The 20,766-nt window shown below is 38.6% G+C and overlaps 1 protein-coding gene across 5 annotated transcripts in view; it reads right to left on the bottom strand.

Annotated features, from left to right (window-relative positions):
- Apbb2 (amyloid beta precursor protein binding family B member 2) overlaps positions 1-20,766 on the bottom strand; it is a 280,610-nt gene that overhangs the window by 210,893 nt on the left and 48,951 nt on the right. For all 5 annotated transcript variants that reach the window (XM_070012606.1, XM_070012608.1, XM_070012611.1 and 2 more), the window contains exon 2: positions 13,691-13,838. The gene's annotated coding sequence lies outside the window, so the exon portion shown is untranslated. The remainder of the gene's footprint in view (positions 1-13,690; positions 13,839-20,766) is intronic.

Here is a 20,766-nt window from a genome sequence, read left to right as displayed (position 1 = left end):
ATTACCTAACTAGATACTACCCAGTAATTACTATGGCTCTAATGCTATGTTAAGACAGCCTTGCATCTAATATGACAAAATTGCTCTAAAATATTCCAGGACTGTTTGGACTGAATAGTGACATGTTTTAGGGATTTCCCCTGCCCCTAATCCATAAACTGTCATTATCTGTGATAAAGCACACAGAACAGAAAATATTTTGCAGTTTAAGTGATCCTTTTAGAAATAGTAGTAAATCAGAGCCAGATACCAGTGGCTCATATCTGTAATCCTAGCTATTTAGAAAGCTGAGATCTAGAGGAACACAGCTTGAAACAAAAAAAAACAAAAAAACAAAAAAAAACCAAGTCTGTGAAACTCCATTTCCAATCAGCCTGTAAGATGTAGGAATGGAGGTGTGTCTCAAGTGGTAGAGCACCAGCTGGAAGAGCTTGAGTCCTTGAGGTCAAGCCCCAGGACTAGCACAAGAAAAGGGAGGGGAGGAGAAGTGAGGGAAGCGGGGGACACAAATAGCTGCCCCACTGGAGCATTTGTGAGGAAAGGATAAGCATGCTGAAGAAGCAGGGAAGGGCAAAAGGACAAAGAGACTGCTGATGAGACACCCGTTGGGTAAAATCTTCTGAGAACTGACTTTCTCTCTCCCCCCTTCCTAAATATCCAAAGACCATATTGGTCAGTATCATATCACTTTTTCCTTCCTAACAAATATTCTGGAAGCTGATGTAGGTCCATATGAGTAGGTACAAAATGTACAATGTTATTTTAGGAGAAAAGTATCTTACTATTTTCCTATACAGAGCTAGTCTTTCTAATGTGGCTATTTTTCTTGTGGCATCTTTTCTACGTGGTACTCCTGGTATACTGGGTTATTTATGGCTAATGACTGACTCTGGGGAAAATGTAAGTAGTGGCTTTTTTTCAAACTATTAGAATAGGAATATCTGTTTAGTTTTCAGTCCCAATTCTGTCCCACTCTTACCATAAGCTACTGTCCTTGAGTGGTTAACAAGCTACATAGTGCTGTTAAAAAAAATAAACTATAACAAAATCTTAGGCAAGACAAGAGAAGATGGCTGCCACAGAAGCAAAGTAGATTCTAGCATAATATTTTATCATGGAGAATACAACATGTTGCTTACTCTTTGCTATTTCAGCACTTGCAAACACACCCTGTTGTGTGGTCCTGGGAATGAGAACTATTTTGATTGCAGGTGCTGCTGGAATTTGGGGTCATCTGTTCCCAGGGGCTAAAAAATTAACTGAAAAGGCCAGGCTGGGTGGAGGCACAGCCAAAACATGGTCTGTCTTAACTCGAAGCACAAGATTTTAAATTTCACTCGATTATAATGATAGCTTCATTCCTCTTACATTACAGCAGTGGGTGAAAATAGGGAGCTTGCAGCACATTCCTCATGGCCTTACTCAGAAGAGCGGACCACACATAGAAAAGAGGTACGACTACATCAAACGTGTCTATTTGACCTTAGAATCACAGTAGAGAATGAAACACTCCCCTTTATTTCTTTAAATGTTTTAAATATCCTGAAGTCCTAGCATCAACCAAGAAACTCGACTTTATTCCTTTTTTTGTTGTTGTTAAGCTTAGGAGACATGGACCCAAACCAAAATTTACTATAACTTAATTAACTCCAGATTCTACTTGCCATACCCATTTTGAAAGTAGATTTGCTGGAATCAGAAATGAATTTTCTTTTTTTAAGTTCTTTAAAAGACCTCTAAATACTCTGCTTCTCCAAGAACTTCAAAGTGAATCAAATGCAAAACACAGGCCAGAAAGCCAATGGCTTTCCAACCGCACCATAAGGAACACACTCAACAGATTTACTGTGGGGGAAAAAATGAGATTCAACTAATCTCTGCTTAAATTCTAGGCTGCTGGATCAGATCTCCTGAGAAAGCAGATGTGGCCCCAGACTCGGCATCTCATGCATCTGGTCCAATCCACACTAAAGCCAGCTGTTCACTAAGCTGCCCTGGGTCTGCACGCTCAGACCATTCTGAACTAAGGACTATGTTCAAAAATGATAGATAAGGCCCCCAATCACAGAAGGCCATCAGCTCCATCTCACTCCCTTAGTTGAATTTCTCTGGGAAATGGAAACGCTGGCTGACAGCATCACAAAAACTGATCAGAAATGGAGGTATAAGGGGCTGGGAAGGTGGCTCAGTGGTAGAGCGCTTGCCTTGCATGCATGAGGCCCTGGGTTCGATTCCTCAGTACCACAAAAGCAAAAAGAAAAAAGCCAGAAGTGGCACTGTGGCTCAAGTGGTAGAGTGCTAGCCTTGAGCTGAAGAGCTGAGGGACAGCACCCAGGCCCAGAGTTCAGGCCCCACGACTGGACCCCCCCCCCCAAAAAAAAAAAAAGAAATGGAGGCATAAGGAATCATTGAGTGCAGTTGCCTGGCAATCCCATGAGAGTTCAAATGGACGCAGTCTTCTTAGGACCCCAGGGCATCATGAAGAGCCTCAGACTGACTTCTGCAGGCTGCCAGGCTAGAAGGGTGAGGGAAGAAGTTCTCTGAGCAGCATGGCTTCTAACTGGCATCAGTTTCCAGAGCTGCCACAACCCACGATGGACAGGTGACTTAGACAAGAGAAACTATTTTCTCATAGCATGGTGACAAGGTGGGAGCAGGGTTTGTTTCTCCTAAGGCCTCTGTCCTTGGCTTGTACATCCTGTCTACACTGTGTCTCCTCATCTTCCCACAGGAAGCTGGGGGGGGGGGGGAGGGGAGGCGGTGGACCCGGCCTAATCTCCTCTTCTTAGAAGGATACCATTCAACTGGATTGGGACTCACCTTAATGACCCTTAGCTTTAACTTAAGTATCTTAAAAAAAAAAAAAAAAAGACCCTATCATCAAATATACCTCCCTCCATTCTCACACACTGGGAACAGTTTCAGCTTTAACATATAAATTTGGGAAGCCACAATTCAGTTCATAACCCTGCAGGAACCACAGCCAAGGTAAGGCTATTACCATTTGTTCTTATCAGAGCCATAGGCTAGACAATATGCAGAAACACAATTCTCAGTTGTTTGAAAATGGACCTTTACTTTTCAACAAAAAGAGTTACTTAGTACAACATCCCAGTACCATTGTAATTGTTTTTTGTTGTTGTTGTTTTTTGCCAGTCCTGGGGCTTGAACTCAGGGCCTGGGCACTGTCCCTGACCTTCTTTTGCTCAAGGCTAGCACTCTACCACTTGAGCCACAGCGACACTTCCAGCTTTTTCTGTTTACGTGGTATTAAGGAATCAAACCCAGGGCTTCATGCATGCTAAGCAAGCATTCTACCAGTAAGCCACATTCCCAGCCCCTACCATTCTAATTTTAACTACCAAAAAAATATCCATTTTGCCATCTTATGAACTACTTCATTTTGTGCCATCATGAAAAACTCTTTTGGGGGAAGGGAAGACACTGGGCTAAGCAGTGATTGACAGACCATATTTCACAAGCAGCTTGTACTGTGACAACAATCCAACACAAGGAAAAACCAGGGCTTCCACTTGGCATTCATCATCACGGAAGGCAAGTGTAAGGGAAGTCATTCTCACTTGCTGCCGTGCGCCTCGCCACGTTCACTCACTTCTTTGTAGGACGATTTTCTTTTGCTGCATTAATCTGAACTGCTGTTCCCAATATCACACTGGTTCGATCAATGACCATACTATTAAAGATCAAGGCTTCTTTTGAAACCAGATATGTGACCAAGGGTATCATCTGCCAAGTGTAATGCTTGCAAATGATCATCAAATCCCTTAAAATAATAACGTTATCTACATGAATGCCTTCTAACAATTGATGACTTTAGCTCTGTCCTCCAAATACTTGCTGACAATTTCCTCCATCACAGGCATGACAATGGTGCCACAAAAATAAATACTATAGAGTTGGGTGAGTTATTTATTAGTCTATTTTAGGAAATAAAATTTCTGAAGACCTTCTAACACTAGAAAACTCACATTGTGCTCTTTATTTTTTAATGAAACACCAAATTTTATCTCTTAAAATCTGGATAGATAAGGGATGTCACAATGGGTTTATTATATAGACCATTACTGCCTATATTCTCAAGACATGGTCACCTTCACATTTGTTATTAAATGTGAGTGTCAAAGTAGTATCAAAATCATACCATGGAAAAGCAAACACACCAATTTCCAAACACACTTATCTCAAGTTAAAAAGTGAGGCAGGAATTGTTATTAGAAGAGCTTAGAGTTTTCACTTTTGACCTGTGACCTTTGTCTAGGAGTTTTAATTAAGAATAAAACAAAATCTGGACAGAGAAGTCAAAAGCTACTTAGAAGTCCCCCTGGCTTTATCTGTGCATCAGTCATATCTTCAAGCCCAAACAATACTCCTTATTAGCAATCAAAACGAGGAGCCTCTCAGGGCCAGCTCCAGCTCTGTGGTTTGAAAAGCAAACATGGTTCTGGCCAAAGCTGCTTTTACAGCAAACAAACTGAGCAGAAATGTACCTTGAGGCACACTGCAGTATGATAGCCTCTCTGTCCTTCAGATTACATTTGTAGATAACCCTTTTCCTTGTTATTTCTCAATTTTATGGGTTCTTTTGGTTGTTTGTTTTTTGTGCAGTACTCTGGGGAATTAAAACCAGGGCCTCATGCATGCTAGACACTTAGCTATATCCCCAGAACACAATGTTTTAATCAATAAACTTCCAAGGATGTTTACTGGCCTAGCAAAAGTTTTGCCACTTTTCACACAAATAATATCTAACTTCTGCACTCACAGAGCATTAGTGAAATTAAAAATGTACAATTTGGTTGTAGGGCTTGAACTCAGGGTCTAGGTGCTGTCCATGAGTTCTTTTGCTCAAAGCTTTGAACCACAGCTCCACTTCTGGTTTTTGAATCGTTAATAGAAGAGTCTCACAGGAACTTTTTTGTCAGGGCAACCTTTGAACTGTGATCCTTAAATCTCAGCTTCCTGAGCAGGTAGGATTACAGGCATGAGCTACTGGCAACCAGCCAATAGGGGATATTTTAAAAACATTCAGTAGTTTTATAAAATACACAAAGGCATACAGATACCAAATGGTTTATAACGATACTGTCCAGCAACTCTGGTTTTTCATTCTTGCTGTTGTTTTTCAAAAGAAAATGGGGGGTGCGGGGAGGAAGGGAAGGGATGGGAAGAGGAAACAAAGGAGGAGGCTACAATGCTTGATAAGAAATGTACTCATTATCTTGCCCATGTACTCCTCTGTACAGTATTTTTACAAAAAAGAAAATGGGAGCGGGGCTTGGAATGTGGCTTAGTGATAGAGTGCTTGCCTTGCATGCATGAAGCCCTGAGTTAGATTCCTCAATACTATATAAATAGAAACGGCTGGAAGTGGCGCTGTGGCTCAAGTGTTACTGTGCTAGCCTTGAGCAAAAGAAACTCAGAATAGTGGCAAGCTCCTGAGTCCTGGTGCCAGGACTGGCACAAAGAAAGAAAGAAAGAAGAAAGAAAGAAAGAAAGAAAGAAAGAAAGAAAGAAAGAAAGAAAGAAAGAAAGAAAGAAAGAAAGAAAGAAAGAAAGAAAGAAAGAAAGAAAGAAAGAGAAATAGGGGCTGGAAATGAAGCTCAGTAGCATAGCCCTGGGTTCAGTCCCCTGCAAAGCATGCACATGTGTGTGCGTACACACACACACACACACACACACACACACACGCGAAGAAAAGAAGAAAATAACTATAGAAAATGAATGAAAAGTTTTCAAAATACTAATGGTTATACTATATTAAGAGAAAAATGTGCATGCTACTGTATATACTTTACACACACACACACACCAAAATAAATGGTATTTTCATGATTTTATATATTTTTTCATTATGTGTATATGTGTATCTCATAAATCTTTGAGACTCACCACATACACAGAACTACTTTATTGTTTATAAACATGCTACAATGAAACTGTTTATACAGATACCTTGGCATTGTTTTAAGTAAAAATATTTATGGAACTGCTATAATTTTAATTTCTGAAATACACAGCCAAATCACTCTCCAATCACACCTAGTTCAGAAGAAAACAATCTCAAACAGAAGTCCCTTTTCTGCACAAAAGTTCCTAAACTAACCTGCTTTGTTGCCAATGGCATCATAGAACTGGTAGACAACCCACCGATGGCTGGCTAAGCCATAGCTTTTCTCCACAATACAGGTTCCATAAACCAAATGAGAATATTCTTTATTTTTACACCTATGTCATTGCATTTGAAAGGGAAAAAAATCCAGATTTAAATTTAAATGTGTGGATGTAAGCTTTGGACAAAATCATATGACATCTCCAATCTCTGATTATAAACCAGGGTAACACTGTCTCTCACACACACACATTACCTCTGTGAGGACTGAAGGAATTCCACTCTCCCCCATCAGCCCCACCAAAAGCTGAAAAGATGCTTAAACCCTTAGCATCCAAGATATGGTCAACAAACTGCTATTCTCCTCAGAAAGGCTTTTACTCTGGCTGATTCCCTAGTGAAGGATTTTTTTCATTCTATTCCTTCCAGCACCTTCTTCAGCAGCATTCCACACAGGATACATTACCATGTGCACTTGGGATTTAACTGAATTGCACTGAACTAAGTACTATAACTAATTCAACATCTCTTGTCACTCAGAAGTTAATGCCTTCTCAAGACCACAGTCATTTTCTTTCTTCTTTTAAATTTTATTTTATTGTAAAGATGCTGTACAGAGGGGTTACAATGACATGAGTAAGACAATGAGTGCATTTCTTGTTGAGCATTGTTACCCCTTCCCTTATTGTTCTCTCACTATCCCTTCCCTCCCCCACCTCCCTCAGTCCTCCCCACACTGAAGTTGTAAAGTTCATTTCCAATATACTGTCTTGTGAATATCATTGTTACAACGGGTCATCCTGTGTCCTTGTTTCAGCATTTTGTTATTCCCCTTCCCCTCCCCAAATTAGACAAGTGTATATACAAGATGCAGGATACCAAAATCAAGTACAGTGACAACAGGGAATATCCTATAGGGGGAAGAACAAAAAAGGAAACAAAAAAAATCGCATAGCACTTTAAAAATAACAACAACAAAGAAAGAGCTCTTGTGTCCATATCTGGGGGTTCATGTCACTTAGCATCATCTTTATGGTCATATGTACATAAATAACTTTTGAGTTTTTCTGCTCATCTGGTAAAATTATCCTAGACGTATACTAATTATTGCAAATGAGGGAAACCATGGGACCGATATTTCTTTGTGTCTGGCTTACTTCACTTAATATGATTTTTTCCAAGTCTTTCCATTTCTTAACAAATGGGATGGTGTCATTTTCATGGTCATTTTCAATCCTATCTTAGAATCCTTGGTCTAGGATCTCAAGCTGTGGTTAGAATTTCAGACATTTTATTTCTGTGATAAGTCTTGCTAAAGTCACTAATTACTATGTACTTACACACTTTAACCAGAAAAGTCACAGCAGTAACAACAATCTGCAACTTTAAGCATCCTCAAGATAATTCCCCTTATAAAACCAGCAGGAAATAGTTACTTAAAGTTTGCACTTTGTTAAACCTAAAGGGCCTCACCAATAACAAAAACTATTTTCTTTCCATCTCAAAAAGAACACAGTAAGCAGATTGAAAAAATAATTCCTTTAATGCAAGTTAGCCTAATACTATTATACATTATTTTTTATATAAAGTACTAATTTAGAAACTTTATGAAAAACATTCCAGAGGCTTTTTATTTTTGAATAAAATTATAGATCAGCAATTAATTGGGCAGATAATAATTAAATTTGAAGTTCCAGTTTTAAATAGTTATTGTATCATAAACAGACCTTACTTGACAATATAATCCAAACTTAATGCTTGTTCTTAAACCAATCATTACATTAACATATACAACACAGGTCTATATGTCAGTCACATATGGTATCTTTGAAGATTTTTTAAAGGAAATCTGTATTTCACAGGTTAACATAAAAATGTAAAAACAAGAAAATATCCAAAGATGTACTATTCTAAATTTGATGAATATACTTCATACATCTTTATTGCAAACTGAGACAAAAATGTGATTTCTACTAACGAAAGCAAGTTCTAAACACTCTTTGTTCTTGAACTGGTTCAGGAATTAACAAGCTGATAGGCTTTTGCTTCATTTACAGTCAAACTAGTACAGTCTGGAATATTCACAAATACAATTTTACCATAACTTAAACTTCAGTGGTTTACTCTTTCTGTATCCCTGACTTTAGTGCAAAAAGATTTCTATTCAAAGTACAGGGCAGTAAGCAGGTTATCCTCACCTGAGCCATGTTTGTTTCAACTCTCAAACGTAAGACCAACACTATCTTCCTAAGATAATGCACTACACTCATCAGAGGGTCATTCTGTAATTAGGTTTCAAAGATGTTCTGATCACCAAAAGAAAGAAAAAAAGGAGATTTAAAGGAGTTACTGGGTTAAGAAGCATGGCATCATATCTGATTCATAGAGACATAAATGAAAGCTTATCTATGGCTTTTGATTTTAAATGAATGTTAAAAAATAATTTCACACTGTATTTTTTTATGAAGCAACATTTTCTAGGAAGGGGTTGCTCAGGAAAGCAAAGGGACCAGGTAACAAATGTGACAACTTCCATCAAGGTCCACCCAGGTTAAAAGATTACAAGGAAATCAGGAAGCAGATAAGCTGTCCTAAGAACTGAGCCCTCAGGAACATGTGTCTTTACCTAACAAAACTGCAGAAAATAGTCTGTGAGTCTAATAGTGTAATTTTAAGCCCTGATCAAAGCTCAGTAATAGAATCCGCCTTTTGCTTTATTCCAGAGGAAGGAAATGTCTGAATTTCACCAAGACTACATTTAGATTTTTTTATACTAAAAACAAAATTATAACTTTACTAGCACACAATATAAAACAAGAATCTCACAAGAATCTAAACACTGCAATATAGAGGTACCTTTTTTAAAAAGCATTTCCTTTTATATTTTTATGCATTCATAATTCTTAGAGTCACAATTAAGATAATACATAAATGTATAGTTTTCACTTTCTAATGTAATTATTTTAATGTTTTCACAATGACCTATTAACAACCTCACAAATACAAAGATAAAAACAGAATAGTAAGTTTAAAATACAGGTATTATTTTAATTATACTATAAAAGTGTCTAATTTTTCTCTTAATGATATCAAGGATCAAACCCAGGAACTTGCTAGGCAAGCACTCTACCACCGAGTTATATTTCTAGCCTGAAAAATGTCCAACTTTCACAAAACAGTGGGCAAAATATCATTTCCCCCAAGGAAGATATGGAAGTGGCTAAGAAGTTTACAGATTGAGTAAATAGGTCAACTATAGAAAAGTAAATTCTATAATTACTATTTTTTCTGTATTAAAATTTATATAATAGTGTGATTTCATTGGGAATGCCAAAGTACACAGATCTGTATTTTTCATAGCACAGTCAAGTTTTCAAATCATTGCATACAAATGGTAATGACACTCAGACTAGATAAGAAATAAAGCTATCTCCTCTCTACTTGCAGATGACACATCTGTTATAGATAGAAAGTCACACTTAGACTTAAGGAAGTCACACATATAATAAAAACTATTAGTTACTCACAACAAGTTGGACATGGATGCAGGAAACAGGTCATTATACAAAAAGTAATGGAATTTTCTACATATTTTTAATAAATAATCCAAAAATAAAATGAAAAATTCAATTTACAAAGTCAGCAAAAAGAAAAGTATTTACTCAGAACAATATCCAATATTCTTTATAAGTTTTTCAACAACTCTCAGCAAACTGGGAATAAAGAGGAACATTTTTGTATCTAATATAATGAGAAAAAATCCAAAATGACTTAAAAACAGAGCCACATAAAATCCTGCAAACAAATGTTTACTGTAGCCTTCTTTATAACTGCCTAAACTTGAAAACTATGAACTATCACACAATGGAATATTAAGTAATGACAGGAAATAAGATATCACACACAAAAGGATATAGAGGAATTTTAAGTGAATATTACTAAGTGAATAAAACAAATCTGAAAAGGGTGCATACTATGGTTCCAAGTACACTATTCTGGGAAAAGTAAGCTATAGTGAAGATAAAATGCCAGGGATTTAGAAGGATGGTAGAGATGAACAGTTAAATCCCCACTGATTTTTAGGACAATGAAATCATTTTGTATGAGAGCATAATGGTAGATGGATGTTATATCTGTCAAAGCCCATACAATATATAACACAAAAAGTAAACTTACTATAGATTATAGACTAAAGTCTATAACATATCAATATTGGCTCATCAATAATAATAAATGTATCATATTATCATTCACAACCAACCTATGGAATCAGCCTAGGTGTTCAGTATTGGATAAACAGATAAAGAACACGTGGTGTACATATACAATATCATATTACTCTACCATTATGGGAGAGAATGATGGAAGAGGTGACATTAAGATGTATTACCATAAATTGACAAATTGAATTGAAATTTTTTTGTACAACTACCATAAGAGCAAGAAAATAAATGGATGAATGAAATTCTGGCATTTGCTGGAAAATGGATAGAACTTAGTACCATAGTGTGAAATATACCAGTTCCACAAAGACAAGAATCACATGCTGTCTCTCATTTGTGACAGCTAGGAGAAAACAACATGCATATACATTAAAAAAGAAGTCATGAAAGTAAGAGAGGGAGTACTATAGAAGTGAATAAGAAAAGACAAGGGAAGTAAGAAAATAAGAGTAACACAGAGGTAAATACAATCAAAGCAATTATTTTCTCCTTTTTTTCTTTCTGGTTTTTTGTCCATATATTTTTTATTGTAAAAATACTGTACAGAGGGGTTACAGTTACATGAGTAGAGTAATGAGTACATTTCCTATCGAGCATTGTTACCTCCTCCTTTGTTTTTCCCCTACCATCCCTTCCCTCCCCCGGAAACTGTAAAGTTCGTTTTCAACATAGTGTCTTGTACATCTCATTGTTACAATGGGTCAACCTGTATCCTTATTTAAGCATTTTGTTATATCCCTTCCCCTCCCCAAATTATAAAAGTGTATATACAAGATGCAGGACACCAGACTTAGATACAGTGAAAACAGGAGTTATACTGTGGGGGAAGAACATACAAAACAAACAAAAGAATCACACAGTGCATTGTAAGTACATTAAAAGCAAGAAAGAAAAAACCACTTGTGTCCCTGTCTTCGGGTTCATTTTGCTTAACATCATCTTATTTGGTCATATGTATATAGCTTTTGACCTTTTTTGCTTGTCCTAGACATGTACTAGTTACTGCACATAAGGGAAACCATGGGACCTGTGTTTCTTTGGGCCTGGCTTACTTCATATATTTTTTTCCAAGTCTTTCCATTTCTTTCTGATTTTACTAGCATAAACTGATTGCACAGAGAGGTTTCATTGTGATATTTACATGCATGCATAGATAGAATGCATTTTGATCAAATTCACCCCAATCCAAGAACATTATATACATGTATGGAAATGTCAAGATGAACACTCTTACTGTGTACAACTTAATATATGGCAATAAATACTTTTTGTATGTGCCAGACTAATGCAAGATAATAATATTCAGGAAACTGTGTTATATGGAAACTCTAAACTTTCTCCTCAATTCTTCTATAACCTACCCTGAAAAGACTATTTGCTTTAAATTAAGCAAATAATGTAAATTAATTTTTAAAACTCTAAATAATGGGGCTGGGTGCCAGTGGCTCACACCTGTAATCCTAGTTACTCAGGAGGCTGAGATCTGAGGATCACAGTTCAAAGCCAGCCCGGGTAGGAAAGTTTGTGAGACTCTTATCTCCAATAAATGGCTCAGAAAACTGGAAGTGGCACTGTGGCTCAAGTGGTTGAGCGCTAGCCTTGAACTGAAGAGCTGAGGGACAGCGCCCAGGCCCAGAGTTCAAGCCCCACAACCAACAACAACAACAAAAATCTAAATAATGCTCATAAAGTCTACCATTCAGAAGAGGAAAAAAGTTTTAAATGCATTGGGCGCACTGGAATTTGCTCAGGACTGAGCAGCTCAGGGTTGTGGAAAGAAAAGCAGCTGCTGCAATTTTCAGATAACCTCTTATTTGGCTGCTCCTGAAACAATTGTATTTACTGTAAATAACAAAATTCTATTCCTAGTAATACTCTGAAATTATCCTCCTTATCTACAATTAGCTTTAACTATGGGCTCTGGAAAGCCTTTCTGTCTTTTACACAAGTAACTGAATTAGATTTTCAAAAATGTTCCCCAAACCTAAACACCATTCTCCTTTGTGACCAGCTCTGTCTCTCTGCCACCCTGCCTGGCTTTCCATCCACCTCTGCTCCCTCACAGCTGTGTGCTGCCTCTCCCAGTATCTTCAATGCTGGCAGGTGCCTGAATATAATATGCACAGGGCCTCTGCAGTCAGGGACGATGCAACAGTCCTTTTACACTGAAGACAACACCACAGCAAGGAGCTATTTCCAAGCAGGGTGTTTTAGAAAATGAAATATGAGAAGCTGCATGTAGGCCAAAGTATATGTGTGTGTTTGTGTGTGCAGCTTTCTGTGTATCTGTGTATGTGTGTCCTCTCTCAATTCTGTCCTCCATCTCCCTACGCTAACTGCTATGTTGACTTAATTCTCATGTTTTTTCCTTACACAGTAACAAACAATTGCCACTAGCAGCTCCACCAGCAGCAGCTCTAGCTTAATGAACTGGCCGTGACTCACCAGGCTTGTCACGTGCCCACAACTCATGCAGTGAAGTCACCTCCCCTGATCACAAGGCTGAAAACCAGGCAAGGCTAAGTGCCTAGTGACTTATTAAAGGGAGGCAGAAGAATAATGAGTGGACAAGGTCAACAGATAGCCACCACTCTATTGGCTCTCAGTCACTGTGGGTGCCTCCCTCCCTCACAGGCCCTGCTGACAGCTTTTGTGTGTACATGGTACCGAGTTCCCCACCAAAAAGCCAGGAGAAACCATCTACACATGGAATCTCTCCCTGAACAATGGCCTTCCATAAAATGAATGACTTCCCACCTTACTGCCACTCATGGACTTATGTATGCTGTTTCCTTCTAGTTCACAGAGTGGCTCTTCTGCATTCATGCAAATATCTATTGTTTTCTGGACATTTCTCTCCCTTTGTCCTCTATGAGTACCTTAACACCAAATGCTACTGAAAATCAGTGTGAAGGTAGCTTCTATTTGAGGGAAAAAAGGAGTACTGACATCTTTCCCAGCAAGATATATGCACAGCCAGAAGGACCTCAAGGGAAATGACCGTTTGTGTCTCCCGAGAGTACAAACGTAAATGTGTACACATTTAGAAGTAGCATAACCCCATGAGGGCTGACATGCCTTCCCTCCAAAATAAACCAAGACCATTAAGGCAGTGCTGTGCTGTCTTCTCTGAGAGAGGAGAGGAACAATTAGAAGGCAGCACAGAAGATATGAAGAAAAGGAAAGAAAGAGACAGGCGGCACTACACCAAATATACTGCCAGGATATATTGCCAATGTGATGCTGAGAATCTTTCAATAATGGAGAAACTACTTAGGGTGGTCCACAATACAACATTTTGTTATTTTGTACTTTCTTTGGAATGTCTTATACCAACCTGATTATGCTTAAGTTATCTGTCTGCTTTTCACAGGACCTTTCTTTTATGGATTTTCCAACCAGCAAAGGTTTCTGTTCCACGGCTGGGCAGGTCCAACCACAGCATGCTTGGCTAGAGATCGTAGCTCACCCAAAGCAGCTCCAACCTGGAGGGGCAAAGGCCAGAGCCATTATAAGGATTCACGATTCACAATCTCTCTTTCTCTATCTCTATCTGTGTATCTATCCCTCTGTCTTTCTCTCTCGCTCTTTCTCATACATGATTGAAAGGATAATCTCAAATACCTTCCAGAAGTTTAAAATCATTAATGAACAGAGACCACAGCTTATATAGCATCCTAAAGACAAGTTCAGGCTCTTCTGAGAGTAGGACTGAAGTATTTAACAATTATTGAAAAGATTTGCCTGAATGATGAAGTTCTGTTTGTGGAAATTTTTAAAGCCAGATGTTTTAATTAACCATGGAAAACAGGCTATAACTAAAATTTCTTGAACACACTGATCTGCCCATGGAAAACCACAGGAATGTTCTGGCAGGCCTCAGTCTGAATTCTTAGGACACGGAGGCCTGGAGCCATTTCCCTTAGGAACTCAAACAGAAAATTAACTTGCTCAATATGTTTCAAAAAGTACAATGAAACCCAGACTTCATCTCAATCAAACATGAAAACATTTCAGGACTTCAAAGGACATCACAGAAAGACAAAAAGGGAAGGGGGGCGGGGGGCAGGGGGGGGGGAAGATCCGTAAAAAAAATTCTAATGGCTTCAGAAATTCAAGTGCATTTATATTGCAAAACTATATAGTTGCAATAATCCAAAGGGGAAAATGAATTATCCTTCATTTCCTAACAGAGGAAATTATATACTAAACCAACATTCCACAAATATCATAAGTGCCATCAAATGTATAATATATCTGTGGAAAAATGAAGTCCCTTAAACATTCTACTTCCAGGCCTAGGCTTGAGGAATCAAGAGACCCAGAAAAAAGTACTAAAATAAGTTATGCCAGCTGATGTGGCAGCAAGTAATTGTGGCATCTCAAATGAAGTAACCTTACAAAAGCAATTAGTGCAGAAGCAGAGTTAATAAAGAAATAGTAGTTTGTTAACCATAGCAATTCTTATGGCAACATCTATATATGCTAAATAATAAAAACCTTTTCAAAATGCAACAGGAAAAATGTTAGTAACAGATACTGCTGTACAATTCTATTATTGTAAGTCAGAACAGTACCCCATCACAAAGTGTGCCAAGCACAATATTACATCAATCTCTACTTTCACTTGAAACCTCAGTCTCCAGGAAGGTATTAAATCTGTATGGAACAATGTTGTTCTATAGTCTGAGTATGTATAATCGAAAGAAAACACAGGGCAAATAGTAGCATTTTTGAAAGCTAATTGTATTTCCTTTATATTTCCTATAATGTACATTGATTACAGAATTATAAATTTTAAATAAGGGTATTTAAAAATATGAGAATAATCCAAGTGCTGGTGGCTTATGCCTATAATTCTAGTTAATCAGGAGGCTAAGATCTGAAAATCAAGTTTTGAAGTTAGCCTAGGCAGGAAAGTCCATGAAATTCATTTCTAAAAAATTTTTTTATTGTAAAGATGATTTATAGAAGTCAGGTAATTAGAACATTTCCTTTTGAATAGTGTCACCTTCTCCCTCATTCTCTCCCAGTTTTTCCTTCCAACATAGTGCCTTTTCCTTAGCTGTACAGCCAGGAAGCGGGGAGGTGAGTCCAGATCACTGGCCTCTGCCTGAGCCAATCGCTCTTTCCTCCACAAAGGCATTTAACATGCACTCAGAAATGGCATCTGTATGAGTCCCACACAGGTTAAATTCATATCAGCAAAGCCAGAAATCAGACAGGAATGTGTTCCGCCAAAGCTGAAACCCAGGCAGGAAGAAAGGTGAAGACAACCCCAGGCTAAAAAAGTCCCAATTCTGCTCCTAAAGTGTGCAAAAGAAGAAAACAATGGTTGCACTGTAAAGCTGGAAGCAGGTGTCTTCAACAGAGACTGCCTATCAAGACGAAAGCTTTCTCATCTTAGTACTGGCCCTCTTAATACCAGCACAATCCCCCAGCTCCAAGTGGGATAAAAAGTTTCCAACAAGATAAAACTAGACCGGTACCAGCCATCTACAACAGACAGGAAGGACAAGCATCCTGTTTTCAGAAATAAGTGATTTATGGCATCAAGTTCCAGCCCTTCCCAAAATGATTCAAGTCTAAGGAAAACACATTAATGGCTTCAAAATCAAATCACCAAGAATGAGAATAAAACCGTGATTTTTATAGCCACAGTGAATGAACAGGCCTTTTTCCTTTCCTTCATAATTACTTCTTTGAAATGGTGCTCACTTCTTCATTAATATCTACCTGCAGTGTTCACACCAAACCAATCAGAAACATAACAATCTCACAAATGGGAATAGCCTGAGAAGCAAGGAGGGCAAAGTGGACAGATGGCAATGATAAACTTAGAAATGCTTCCTGAAAGGCTTTCATTGAACTCCATCTCATCAGCCTTTCCCTACTGCACAGCTGGACAACAAAGGCCTGAACTGTACAGCTAATAAAAAGAGCCACATCAGGGATGATGTGATCCAGCTTTGTCACAGCCCAACATACACAAAAGCTCTCTCCCTGGATGAAAAACAAAAGGCTTGCTTTCTGCCCCAAACTGCTCCTAAAATCCCCACTGTCCACCATGGCCAGATTCTACAGAGAACACAGTATCAATTGTGATTCACTCCCTTCTATACTTCACTTCTAACAGTAAAAATTAATGTCCACAGAGGATAAAAGAGATGTGATTCTTGGTGCTATTTCACAGTGAAATCTGAGCTTTGTGGAGAGCATTGTTCAAGTAACTCTTTAAAATCATTTTTAAGACAATGACGGTAAGTTTAAATTTAGAAATCTGGTGGAATAAACTCAACCACAAGTTGAACAGAATCTTGCTGAAGTCACCAAAGATACCAAAGTATCTTTCTCAATAGAAGACTAAACAGAATCAGATGAGGGTTAGAGGTTTTGAAATCCATTATGGTTTGGTACCCTGGCAGTGTGATGTTTGATCTCTGGCTTCAGTAAATGGCTATGGTGGAATGTGCCCTGGGCACTGCCACCCTTTGAGAACCTTAAATGTTTGCCCATCCTTTTTTTCCCCCTAGTTAAATATCACAGGGAAGGGAGGGTTCTGCTTCCTGAACCTGATTCTAGACATATCAACAGAGCCAATTTAATACTGCTAAAATGTCTATCTCAAAATGACCAGGCAGAGAAAGAAAGTAAGTGCTGGTGACTATTGCCATATAGAGCTGAAAATTTAATTTTAAACTTAGATTCTGAGTCTTAGTTTTCTTACATCTTAAAATGTTCTAGAGAGGGTAGAAGATAAGTTGTTTGAAAGAAAGTGGGCTAGTTTAAAAACTAGCCAAGGGCTGGGAAGGTGGCTCAGTGGTAGAGCGCTTGCCTTGCATGCCTAAGGCTCTGGGTTTGATTCCTTAGCACCACATAAGCAAAAAGAAAAAAGCCGGAAGTGGTGCTGTGGCTCAAGTGGTAGAGCGCTAGCCTTGAGCTGAAGAGCTGAGGGACAGTGCCCAGGCCCAGAGTTCAGGCCCCATGACTGAACCCCCCCAAAAAAAACAGAAACAAAAAACTAGCCAAAAAAGAAATGGCCCAGCCCCTCATCACAGAAAATAAAAAGGGACCTATCATGAATACCTCAAACAATGCCCAACAATGCTGTAGCTGATGCTGAGGTTGGAAAATGCTTCACATTATAAATAACTTCCCCTATCATAAGCTCAAATAAAGAGGGCCATCACTGTGGAAAAAGAGGAAAAGTAATGTTCATCATTGTTCTGAAACAAGCAAGAAGGAAATCAACAGATTTAGAAGCTATGTGTTCCAGCTCTCCACCTTAACATCCAAGGCTTTCTGATGTCGCTAACTTGCTCATTTTTATCTTTGTCATTTGTCACATAGGGACAGCACTATCAGCCAAACTTCTGGTAACTGTCCATTGTCAAAACCTAGTAGGAAATCAATACAGAAATGATAACTATGGTTATAATTGGATCCATCCAAAATATTTAGGAAACCTGTGATGCTGCCAGACAGCACTATGAATGGACCACGAGAAAAGGAGACCTGATCTTTCCAGGGCAGACCTCCATTAAGGCATGCTAGAACCTGCTAAGAGACTGTATCTAATCAGCCTATCAAACAAGTGTCAGGTAGTGTCATCTCACAACAAATCCACAACAAAGTTTATCAGTGGAAATTGATAAATGCAATCATTAGTTCTGGTTGCTTAATTATTGGAAGCTCATTCATTTAGTACATTTTGTATTGAGCAATTATTACTGGCCAAGTACCATTCTAGGTGGAAGGGATCTAACACTGAAGAAAGTTTCTGTCTAATGTGGCTGATATTTCAGTGATTCCTCAACCACAGAAATGTAAAATAGGTGTAACAAATACATGCAAGCAATCATGTGGCTTTTGCTGTAATACAATGTTTTGGATTTTTTTTAGCCAAAGCCTTCACACAAAAGCTTTACAAGAATATTCTAAATGATCTGAATGTGATATTTTATTTCTTATTTCTAGGCCACATTTTACAATCTACCAACTAACTGCCCCTGTAAGAAAGGTGCCCTTGGGCTGGGAAGGTGGCTCAGTGGTAGAGTGCTTGCCTTTCATGCAGGAGGCCCTGGGTTCAATTCCTCAGCACCACATAAGCAAAAAGAAAAAAGCCAGAAGTGGTGCTGTGGCTCAAGTGGTAGAGCGCTAGCCTTGAGCTGAAGAGCTGAGGGACAGCACCCAGGCCCAGAGTTCAAGCCGCACGACCGGACCCCCCCCCCCCCGCAAAAAAAGAAAGGTGCCCTTAGGTTGGAGGGATTACTCTGTGTGTGTGTGTGTGTGAGAGAGAGAGAGAGAGAGAGAGAGAGAGAGAGAGAGAGAGAGAGAGAGAGAGAGAGAGAGAGAGAGGGAAAGAGAGAGAGAGAGGGAGAGAGGGAGAGAGAGAGAGAGAATGGGTGAGGGGGTGAGGGGGTGAGGGAGAGGAAGAGTGTGTGTGTCTGTTTTGACATGGACCAAAACATTTTCCCATATTTTTCTCCAAGGAAAAATAATCTATATACATCTATCCAATAACAATCCCAGTTTTAACAAGGGGAATATCAATTCTTTGAGAAGCATTTCCTGTAGACATTTTTAAGGATTAAAAAAAAAGTTGAATTATTTATTTTAGAAATGAAACTCAAGCTCAATGTCAACATGCCAAACATCTGTCTTAGCAAAGTTTCTATTTCTAAAAATTCTACTTTTTTTTTTAAAGTCCTGAGAACTAGGCTGTCCAGAACACTGTCATCTCTGTTATTCAAAAAGTCAATATGGGCTGGAGGAAAAGGGACAAGTGAAGAACAAGAAAAGCAAAGAAAGGTATGGGAGTGAAAATTCATGCATTAATCTGTGGGATTAACAACCCAAACCACACACAGTCTATGAGTACCCAGAGTCAGTGCTCTAAATATATAATGAAGGAGGAAGTAAATAAAGTGACTGAGATGGGGACTGGGGATGAAGCTTCGTGGCAGGCCAGGGATTTGATCATGATGCATTTGACCAGATGCTACTCAAGTCTAGACAGAGCAAGGATTCCTAAATATGAGGAAATACAAAGCAGGTGTTCCACAGCAGGCAGGTCTGAGGTAGTGTCTGGGAATCTGTCCCCAAATGATGATAATGCCCAGACATGACCCAACACTGACTTACTGGTTATTTACTGAAAGATACACTATAAACTATATAGTTTAATAGGGGTAATTTTTTTGTTGAGTGCTTTCCACAAACCCTCACATTTATCCAGAGGTAGGCTGGGTTGTTGTCCTTGAACTTTTTTGCTCAAGACTAGTACTCTATCACTTGAACAGCAGCTCTACTTCCTGCTTTTTGTGCTTAATTGGAGATAAGAATCTCATGGAATTTCTTGCCTAGGTTGGTTTTGAATTGTGATCCTCAGATCTGAACTTCCTGAAGAGCTAGGATTATAGGAGTGAGCCACTGGCGCTCAGTTTATAGCTGTTTTTTTTAATTAATAAGTTTTTTATTGTGAAAATACTGTACAGAGGGGTTACAATTACATGATCAAGGTAGTGAGTACATTTCTCATCAAGCATTGTTGCCTCCTCCTTTGTTTCCCCTTACCATCCCTGCCCTCCCATCTGCCACCCCTGTGTCTCCACAAAATTGTAAAGTTTGTTTTTTGACATGTCTTGTACATCTCATTGTTGCAATGGGTCCACCTGTATCCCTATTTAAACAATTTATTTTTTCCCTTCTCCTCCACAAATTATACCAACATCAAATACAGTGAAAACAGGGGTTATACCGTGGGGGAGGGACATACAAAGCAACAAAGAAATCATCTTGTAAGTATGTTAGAAACAATAGCAGGAAAGAAAAACCACTTGAGTCCTTATCTTGGGGTTCATTTTGCCTAACATCAACTTATCTGGCTGTTTTTAAATGAGGGAATGAAGTAGAGCAGCCAAATAACCCTGTTGCTACATGGCTTTTAAAACAAGGACCAGGACTAAAAACAGGTTTTATCTGCCCTATATATTCTTAATACTCTGATCTGGTAATCTATAACAAGCTAAGTCTCTTCTACTATTGGCTAAAGATGTCACATGATTATTCATGTCAATACTAGGCATATTATACATTAGTTTTTACTCTATTACATGAATCCCCATATTCAATAATAAACTATATATTTAATAAGATGTTATAAGCCAGGAGCTGGTGACTTACACAGGAGCCTGAGATCTGAAGATCATGGTTCAAAGCCAGCCCAGACAGGAAAGTCCATGAGACTCTTGTCTCCAATTAACCACCAGAAAACCAGAAGTGGTGCTGTGGATCAAAGTCGTAGAAGGCTAGTCTAAAACCAAAGAGCCCAGGGATAGCATCCAGGCCTGGAGTTTAAGCCCCATGACTGACCAAAAAAAATGTTGTTAAGATCTTTTATTAAGTAGGGTC

This window comes from Dipodomys merriami, unplaced genomic scaffold, assembly GCF_024711535.1.
Source record: "Dipodomys merriami isolate MVZ:Mamm:240054 unplaced genomic scaffold, mDipMer1.0.p SCAF_9, whole genome shotgun sequence".
Lineage (NCBI taxonomy): Eukaryota > Metazoa > Chordata > Mammalia > Rodentia > Heteromyidae > Dipodomys > Dipodomys merriami.
This window is presented reverse-complemented; position numbering and strand designations above follow the sequence as displayed.